The sequence below is a fragment of the Electrophorus electricus genome, unplaced genomic scaffold, assembly GCF_041902795.1.
Source record: "Electrophorus electricus isolate QZ-2024a unplaced genomic scaffold, ASM4190279v1 Scaffold146, whole genome shotgun sequence".
Classification (NCBI taxonomy): Eukaryota; Metazoa; Chordata; class Actinopteri; order Gymnotiformes; family Gymnotidae; genus Electrophorus; species Electrophorus electricus.
The window spans coordinates 7,501-17,500 of NW_027658427.1; the positions used below are offsets into that span (position 1 = coordinate 7,501).

At 56.5% G+C, this 10,000-nt stretch overlaps 3 non-coding genes across 3 annotated transcripts in view; all 3 read right to left on the minus strand.

Annotated features, from left to right (window-relative positions):
- Positions 1-244, minus strand: part of LOC145654708 (28S ribosomal RNA) — a 4,149-nt gene extending 3,905 nt beyond the window's left edge. Inside the window, exon 1 of the ribosomal RNA XR_014120914.1 lies at positions 1-244. This exon is cut by the window's left edge and continues 3,905 nt beyond it. This is a non-coding gene — a ribosomal RNA (28S ribosomal RNA).
- A 617-nt stretch (positions 245-861) lies between these two features.
- LOC145654697 (5.8S ribosomal RNA) lies at positions 862-1,015 on the minus strand. The gene has a single exon (XR_014120903.1). It is a non-coding gene; the product is annotated as a 5.8S ribosomal RNA (ribosomal RNA).
- An 882-nt stretch (positions 1,016-1,897) lies between these two features.
- On the minus strand, positions 1,898-3,736 carry LOC145654700 (18S ribosomal RNA). The gene has a single exon (XR_014120906.1). It is a non-coding gene; the product is annotated as an 18S ribosomal RNA (ribosomal RNA).
- Between the last annotated feature and the right edge of the window lie 6,264 nt (positions 3,737-10,000).

Sequence of the window (10,000 nt, forward strand, 5' to 3'; positions counted from 1 at the left end):
TTTACCGGCCTCACACCGTCCACGGGCTGAGCCTCCATCAGAAGGACTCAGGCCCCCGGCCCGCGCCAGGAAGAAAACAGACTTCCATACGCCACAATTCCCCTCGCCCGCACCCGGACGGGGGATTCAGCGCTGGGCTCTTCCCTCTTCGCTCGCCGCTACTGAGGGAATCCTTGTTAGTTTCTTTTCCTCCGCTTAGTAATATGCTTAAATTCAGCGGGTTGTCTCGTCTGATCTGAGGTCGCTCCCGAGTTCGCTCTGGAGGGTTGCCCAGAAGCGTGAACACCGCCGGGTTAGGGGACGAGTCCCTTTTCACCCGGGCTAACGAGGACACAGGTCGGGACGTCACGGACGTGCCACGGACAGGTCGGCCCGTAAGGAAAACGCCAGAGGCAGAGCCACCCGAACCCCGACCCCCCCCACCCCCCCCACCGGGGGAGGGGGGGGGGGAACGCATGTAACAACAACCTCCCTCCGCTCGCGCACGTAACGGAACAGAACAGACACCTTTCCGTGATCCGCCTGCGCAGGGGGTGAGAAAAGAAGCGAAAACGTGGGCAGCCAAAGCGGAGAGAACCCACCGGCAGCCACGCTCGCTTCTTTCTCGGGCGCAGGGGACCACGTTCCTGGCCAGGCCAGGAGCGGAGCCGAAACGAACCGAAACGAACCGAAGCGGGGGAGGAGAAGCTTGTGCACGGAGAACGGGCACTCAACCGCAGCGAACCCACCGACCGGATCTCACCGAGACAGCGACCGGGAACCGTCTGCTTTTAGGAAGACGGAGGCCAGGGGGCACCCCCCCACCTACGAACCTCCAACCGCGGTCCCGCCTGAGAAGGCAGGTCCGACAGATAGGAATAGCGACCCTCAGACAGGCGTAGCCCCGGGATGGACCCGGGGCCGCAATGTGCGTTCGAAATGTCGATGATCAATGTGTCCTGCAATTCACATTAGTTCTCGCAGCTGGCTGCGTTCTTCATCGACGCACGAGCCAAGTGATCCACCGCTAAGAGTTGTACTCTTTTATTTCAGGCTCAGTTTAGGTCTTTCACCACGACTACAAAGACAGGTTTAAAAGGTTTCACCAACCGGTCAGGCGCCCCCGTCTGCGAGTGTTGAAACGGGCGCGGGGTTGCGCTTTGCCCACACGCCCCACGTGGCAGACGAGTCAGTCTTTGAACCGCGGCCCTCCGCGCCCGCCCCGTCCGACCCCTCGAAAGGGGTGGAACTCACGTAGCGTGGGCCAAGCCCTAGGTACCTGCCGGGGGTCCCCCTGAGACTCCTTTCTGAGAGAGAGAAGCAGGGGAACCGGCTGCGCCACCCACCACCACCACGCCCCAGGACGCCGGTGGGCGGACGAACACAGGAAGGGCCATGGCCTGCCCCACGAGGAGCAGCGCTCGCAACCCCCCCCGGAAAGTCCGCTCGTCAGCGAGCAAGGGGACGGGGATGAATGACAAGGACAACAAAATAGGAAAACCCCTCGCGGTGGACGGAGGCAGCGGCCGTGCGAGCGAGAGGGAGGGCGCGGGACGGACCCGTACGACCCGCTCGACTCGCAGGCGCTTCTCCTGCCGGCAAGGTGAGGGGAAACCGGCCTTCGCCCGACGAGCGGGGACGCCGAGTTTTTTGAACGACGCGTCTCTCGCGCTGGAACCCAGAGAATACCGGGGCCTGCGGGGGGGGGGTGCTGAAGGACGACGCGGAGGAAGAGGCGGAGGACGAGGAAGGGGTGGGAGGGACTAGGCTCCTCCTTTATGCCTTCTGTCCAGCCTGACCTGCAAGCGACCACGTGTAACAGCAACCCCGAAGACCCTTTCGACCCTGGGCCCCGACGCGGGGGGACGGCGAAGTCGAGGGGGTCGGGAGAGGAGGCACGCCGGACAGCGTTACCCGTTAATGATCCTTTCGCAGGTTCACCTACGAAAACCTTGTTACGACTTTTACTTCCTCTAGATAGTCAAGTTTGATCGACTTCTCGGCGCTCCGCCAAGGCCCGCGAGGAGCCCCGGCGGGGCCGATCCGAGGACCTCACTAAACCATCCGATCGGTAGTAGCGACGGGCGGTGTGTACAAAGGGCAGGGACTTAATCAACGCGAGCTTATGACCCGCGCTTACTGGGAATTCCTCGTTCATGGGGAATAATTGCAATCCCCAGTCCCCATCACGAATGGGGTTCAGCGGATTACCCGCACCTCTCGGTGTAGGGTAGGCACACGCTGATCCAACCATTGTGGCGCGCGTGCAGCCCCGGACATCTAAGGGCATCACAGACCTGTTATTGCTCCATCTCGCGTGGCTGAACGCCACTTGTCCCTCTAAGAAGTTTGACGCCGACCGCGGAGGGCCGCGTAACTATTTAGCATGCCGGAGTCTCGTTCGTTATCGGAATTAACCAGACAAATCGCTCCACCAACTAAGAACGGCCATGCACCACCACCCACAGAATCGAGAAAGAGCTATCAATCTGTCAATCCTTTCCGTGTCCGGGCCGGGTGAGGTTTCCCGTGTTGAGTCAAATTAAGCCGCAGGCTCCACTCCTGGTGGTGCCCTTCCGTCAATTCCTTTAAGTTTCAGCTTTGCAACCATACTCCCCCCGGAACCCACAGACTCGTGGTTTCCCTCACGCTGCCCGGCGGGTCATGGGAATAACGCCGCCGGATCGCGGGTCGGCATAGTTTACGGTCGGAACTACGACGGTATCTGATCGTCTTCGAACCTCCGACTTTCGTTCTTGATTAATGAAAACATTCTTGGCAAATGCTTTCGCTTTCGTCCGTCTTGCGCCGGTCCAAGAATTTCACCTCTAGCGGCGCAATACGAATGCCCCCGGCCGTCCCTCTTAATCATGGCCCTGGTTCAGGAAACCCACAAAATAGAACCGGAGTCCTATTCCATTATTCCTAGCTCAGGTATTCAGGCGAGAAGCGGGCCCGCTTTGAACACTCTAATTTTTTCAAAGTAAACGCTCCGAGCCCCGTCCGGACACCCAGCCAAGGGCATCCGGGGGGCACCGGGAGACAGGGTCTGAGACAGGCGGTGGCACGCCTCGCGGCGGACCGCCAGCCCACTCCCGACATCCAACTACGAGCTTTTTAACTGCAGCAACTTTAATATACGCTATTGGAGCTGGAATTACCGCGGCTGCTGGCACCAGACTTGCCCTCCAATGGGTCCTCACCCATGGGTTTAGGATACGCTCATTCCGATTACAGGGCCTCGAAAGAGACCTGTATCGTTATTTTTCGTCACTACCTCCCCGTGTCGGGAATGGGTAATTTGCGCGCCTGCTGCCTTCCTTGGATGTGGTAGCCGTTTCTCAGGCTCCCTCTCCGGAATCGAACCCTGATTCCCCGTTACCCGTGGTCACCATGGTAGCCGACTATGGTACCATCGAAAGTTGATAGGGCAGACATTCGAATGAGACGTCGCCGCCGCGGAGGGCGCGCGATCGGCCCGAGGTTATCTAGAGTCACCAAAGCGGCCGGGGGGCCCGAGCCCCCCGGATGGGTTTTGGGTCTGATAAATGCACGCATCCCCCGAAGGGTCAGCGCTCGTTTGCATGTATTAGCTCTAGAATTACCACAGTTATCCGAGTAACGTGTGGAGCGATCAAAGGAACCATAACTGATTTAATGAGCCATTCGCAGTTTCACTGTACCGGCCGTGTGCACTTAGACCTGCATGGCTTAATCTTTGAGACAAGCATATGTTACTGGCAGGATCAACCAGGTAGTTTGCACCGTGGTCTGGGATGAACCACGAGTGACATCCGCCTCCCCTTCCGGGGGCTAGGAAGCAGCGGGTTGTAAGTGCGTGCGCCGTCAGGTCCAGACGCCATACAGGGCTACCCAGGACAGCTTCCGCGGCCAGTGTAAACGTGCTCGCGCACCGCCCTCTGGCCTTCGGACGCCGACCTCTCACCTTGATGCAAAGCTGTCCCATCCGGTCATGCCCGCACCGTACCCCGTCCACCTCCTCCGGAGGTGCGGACGGCCGACTCCAGGTGCTTTCGGCGTTCCCTCTCTTCACGCCGTTTTGATTTTCGTGGGCCGCTGGTGGGGGGACAAGGGAAAGACCTCGTCGAATTCCCTCCCCCCTAGCCTCGCTCAACCTACGTTTCGTGATGTAACCAAGAAGAGTGATTCGTGGGCCCAGGTAGGTTTGAAGAGGAGGCCAACAAAGCAGGGCACTCCCTTCCTCCCAAACCACAGACACCAGTATAGGACAACTGAGTAGACAGACTGGCCGTCTGAGTCTCCCCCAGAGAGTTCTGGGATGGGTTACAAATAACCCCCACCCCCCATCAGAGGCTTGACCCGCTAGAACCAGGGAGGATCTGTCAAAACCGCTCTCCACATCAGAAGTTCTGGATCAGCCGGGGCTGGTCGGCAGACGTCCACCTAAGGCCGTGGCCTAACCCCGTGTGGGGGGATAGCGCTCGCACCCGTACACGTGGACACCCGCTCGTCAAATGGCTGGCTCCTCACTTACCGTAGGGGGAATGGTTTGCCTACCCCTGGCGGGTCTGGTACTCCACTCTACCAAACAAGGAAGCAACACACCAATAGACCCCTGCAACACCGGGCAGCTTTGGGCAGTGTCACTACACTCCTCCTTGTTCTTCACGTTCCTTCCGTAGTGATTTTTTTTTTTTTTTCGTGGCCATTGCCGTGCATGGCTTCCCCATCGCTTTGCATGCTCTCCATTGCCTCGTGCTGCTTCACCATTGGTCTCACCTGGAGACCGAAGCCGCTCTCCCAGTAACCCGATGGTACCTGGCCAGAAAACCCCGTGCCCGATTTCATCTAGGACAAGGGCCAAACCACAGACCGTGCCCGTCCAGGGTCAACCCCTGGTCGGACAGGCCTGGTGGGTCGATACCATGGATGTGGCAGGCCGACGAGAATCCACTGGTACATTTACAAACACGCCCACCCTGGTGGCATGGCTGTACGACCCATCGTCGAAGCACGCTGCGGCGGACTGAGCCATTGGATCCAGTTGCCTGGGCGTACACTCAGCCCAACAGACGCACTCGGGTCGGGGAGAGCAAAGCAGACTGTGTGCCTGGATGTGCCCACTTCCATAGGGGAATCGGCATGATGGTTCACTTAACCCGAGGAGGGCTCCCCTCGCGGGATAAGCACCCCCCTCGGGGGATGGGGGGGGGGGGGGGGCATCCAGAGCACACCACTTTCCGGTAGGGGACAGGCGTTTGATCATGTGTCCGAGGGAGAGCTCCCCTTGCCGGCCGAACACCCCTCGGACTCCCCTTGGGCTTCCAGAGAACGCCACTGGATGAATTTAGTGCTTGGACCCCATTGATTCTCTTTGCTCTCCCATATACCCGACGGGACCTATTTGCAAAACCCCGTGCCAACCAGACCTCCAGGAAGGGGGCTGGCGGCTAACCATGCCCAGCAGGGTGCACCCTGGTCGGACACTTTGGGAGGGTCGAGAGCCTGGAAGTGCCACCCGGGGGAGTAATTCTGATTTCCGTTTTAATGCACTCAGGGACAGCCCGAGGACCTCTGTAGTGCACCTGAGGCGGACTGAGCCGTCGGGTCCAGGGGTCTGGAGTTCGGAACCTCCAGGGTTCACCTGGCTGTTCTCTTAGCCCGGCAGGGTGCACCCTGGTCGGACACTTTGGGAGGGTCGAGAGCCTGGATGTGCCACCCCGACGAGTAATGAGTTTTCCCTTCGTATCTCTTCCGGACCAGGTCCGATTCGCACGAAACTCGCTGGGCATGGCCAGGAGCGCCCCCTGCTGCCCACGCCACCGTCCCCGCGCTTCTACTCCCGAGGGCCGAGGAGACAGCGAAGCGTGGGTCGGGTCGCCTGCTTCCAGGGTCTCCCTGGTACTCTCCAGTCTCCCGAGTCCATCGGGTCCGACCTCGTATTTTTAGCCCAGACGGGGAATGAGAAAGGGGCCCCCGACCGCCCGAGGGCGGGCGCTCGCTTCTCAGCCTAGGAACGTCCGATTCCCACGAAACTTTTACGCCAGACGTTCCTGGCAGCGAGCGCGTTCAAAGGTGACCCGCGCTGCTTCTCTCCTCCCAAGGGCCGAAGAGATATTCGTCTTCAAACCCGACCGGCCCTGTGTTTGCCGCCCCGGCGGTTTTAAAAAATCATAGCGTAAAAACGGTGGGTGCGCTTCGCCTGCCGCTTGGACAGCGTTAAACGGCAGCCCCGGCTCTTTCCAAAGGGCCCTCAACCGACTTTCTGCTCCCAAGGAGCCCAGAGATATGAAACCGAAAAATCAAAACCCCGTGCCAACCAGACCTCCAGGAAGGGGGCTGGCGGCTAACCATGCCCGGCAGGGTGCACCCTGGTCGGACGCTTTGGGAGGGTCGAGAGCCTGGATGTGCCACCCCGACGAGTAATGAGTTTTCCCTTCGTATCTCTTCCGGACCAGGTCCGATTCGCACGAAACTCGCTGGGCATGGCCAGGAGCGCCCCCTGCTGCCCACGCCACCGTCCCCGCGCTTCTACTCCCGAGGGCCGAGGAGACAGCGAAGCGTGGGTCGGGTCGCCTGCTTCCAGGGTCTCCCTGGTACTCTCCAGTCTCCCGAGTCCATCGGGTCCGACCTCGTATTTTTAGCCCAGACGGGGAATGAGAAAGGGGCCCCCGACCGCCCGAGGGCGGGCGCTCGCTTCTCAGCCTAGGAACGTCCGATTCCCACGAAACTTTTACGCCAGACGTTCCTGGCAGCGAGCGCGTTCAAAGGTGACCCGCGCTGCTTCTCTCCTCCCAAGGGCCGAAGAGATATTCGTCTTCAAACCCGACCGGCCCTGTGTTTGCCGCCCCGGCGGTTTTAAAAAATCATAGCGTAAAAACGGTGGGTGCGCTTCGCCTGCCGCTTGGACAGCGTTAAACGGCAGCCCCGGCTCTTTCCAAAGGGCCCTCAACCGACTTTCTGCTCCCAAGGAGCCCAGAGATATGAAACCGAAAAATCAAAACCCCGTGCCAACCAGACCTCCAGGAAGGGGGCTGGCGGCTAACCATGCCCGGCAGGGTGCACCCTGGTCGGACGCTTTGGGAGGGTCGAGAGCCTGGATGTGCCACCCCGACGAGTAATGAGTTTTCCCTTCGTATCTCTTCCGGACCAGGTCCGATTCGCACGAAACTCGCTGGGCATGGCCAGGAGCGCCCCCTGCTGCCCAGGCCTGGCTCTGGGCCTGGGCACACTTCATTCACTTTGTACCTTTAAATCATACTACTACTACTACTACTACCACCAGAATTCCAGGGCCAAGAGGTCACACAGTCATACACAGCAAAGTAGCTCTGGGCCTGGGCACACTTCAAGAAGTTTGTCCCTTTATATAAGCCTAGAAATAGACTTCCAGGCCCAAGAGTTCAAACACATTCATGCCCAGCAAAGTAGCTCTGGGCCTGGGCACACTTCAATCACTTTGTGCCTTTAAATCATACTACTACTACCAGACTTCCAGGCCCAAGAGGTCAAACACAGTCATGCCCAGCAAAGTAGCTCTGGGCCTGGGCACACTTCATTCACTTTGTGCCTTTAAATCATACTACTACTACCACCAGAATTCCAGGGCCAAGAGGTCACACAGTCATACACAGCAAAGTAGCTCTGGGCCTGGGCACACTTCAAGAAGTTTGACCCTTTATATAAGCCTAGAAATAGACTTCCAGAGCCAAGAGGTCAAACACAGTCATGCACAGCAAAGTAGCTCTGGGCCTGGGCACACTTCAAGCACTTTGTGCCTTTAAATCATACTACTACTACTACTACTACTACTACTACTACTACTACCAGACTTCCAGGCCCAAGAGTTCAAACACATTCATGCCCAGCAAAGTAGCTCTGGGCCTGGGCACACTTCATTCACTTTGTGCCTTTAAATCATACTACTACTACCACCAGACTTCCAGGGCCAAGAGGTCAACCACAGTCATGCACAGCAAAGTAGCTCTGGGCCTGGGCACACTTCAAGATGTTTGACCCTTTATATAAGCCTAGAAATAGACTTCCAGGCCCAAGAGTTCAAACACATTCATGCCCAGCAAAGTAGCTCTGGGCCTGGGCACACTTCAATCACTTTGTGCCTTTAAATCATACTACTACTACCACCAGACTTCCAGGCCCAAGAGGTCAAACACAGTCATGCCCAGCAAAGTAGCTCTGGGCCTGGGCACACTTCAATCACTTTGTGCCTTTAAATCATACTACTACTACCACCAGACTTCCAGGCCCTGGAGGTCACACCTTCATGCCTAGCAAGGTTGCTTTACACCTGCGCACACTTCAGACCGTTTCACTCTTTTAATCCTTCAAAGTACCACATTTCCAGACCCAAGAGGTCACAGAATCATGCCCAGCAAAGTAGCTCTGGGCCTGGGCACACTTCAATCACTTTGTGCCTTTAAATCATACTACTACTACCAGACTTCCAGGCCCCAGAGGTCAAACACAGTCATGCCCAGCAAAGTAGCTCTGGGCCTGGGCACACTTCAAGAAGTTTGACCCTTTATATAAGCCTAGAAATAGACTTCCAGAGCCAAGAGGTCAAACACAGTCATGCACAGCAAAGTAGCTCTGGGCCTGGGCACACTTCATTCACTTTGTACCTTTAAATCATACTACTACTACCAGACTTCCAGGCCCAAGAGTTCAAACACATTCATGCCCAGCAAAGTAGCTCTGGGCCTGGGCACACTTCAATCACTTTGTGTCTTTAAATCATACTACTACTACCAGACTTCCAGGCCCCAGAGGTCAAACACAGTCATGCCCAGCAAAGTAGCTCTGGGCCTGGGCACACTTCAAGAAGTTTGACCCTTTATATAAGCCTAGAAATAGACTTTCAGGCCCAAGAGGTCAAACACAGTCATGCCCAGCAAAGTAGCTGTGGGCCTGGGCACACTTCATTCACTTTGTACCTTTAAATCATACTACTACTACTACTACTACTACTACTACTACTACTACTACTACTACTACCAGACTTCCAGGCCCAAGAGGTCAAACACAGTCATGCCCAGCAAAGTAGCTCTGGGCCTGGGCACACTTCAAGAAGTTTGACCCTTTATATAAGCCTAGAAATAGACTTCCAGGCCCAAGAGTTCAAACACATTCATGCCCAGCAAAGTAGCTCTGGGCCTGGGCACACTTCAATCACTTTGTGCCTTTAAATCATACTACTACTACCAGACTTCCAGGCCCCAGAGGTCAAACACAGTCATGCCCAGCAAAGTAGCTCTGGGCCTGGGCACACTTCAAGAAGTTTGACCCTTTATATAAGCCTAGAAATAGACTTCCAGAGCCAAGAGGTCAAACACAGTCATGCCCAGCAAAGTAGCTCTGGGCCTGGGCACACTTCAATCACTTTGTGCCTTTAAATCATACTACTACTACCACCAGACTTCCAGGCCCAAGAGGTCAAACACAGTCATGCCCAGCAAAGTAGCTCTGGGCCTGGGCACACTTCAATCACTTTGTGCCTTTAAATCATACTACTACTACCACCAGACTTCCAGGCCCTGGAGGTCACACCTTCATGCCTAGCAAGGTTGCTTTACACCTGCGCACACTTCAGACCGTTTCACTCTTTTAATCCTTCAAAGTACCACATTTCCAGACCCAAGAGGTCACAGAATCATGCCCAGCAAAGTAGCTCTGGGCCTGGGCACACTTCAATCACTTTGTGCCTTTAAATCATACTACTACTACCAGACTTCCAGGCCCCAGAGGTCAAACACAGTCATGCCCAGCAAAGTAGCTCTGGGCCTGGGCACACTTCAAGAAGTTTGACCCTTTATATAAGCCTAGAAATAGACTTCCAGAGCCAAGAGGTCAAACACAGTCATGCACAGCAAAGTAGCTCTGGGCCTGGGCACACTTCATTCACTTTGTACCTTTAAATCATACTACTACTACCAGACTTCCAGGCCCAAGAGTTCAAACACATTCATGCCCAGCAAAGTAGCTCTGGGCCTGGGCACACTTCAATCACTTTGTGTCTTTA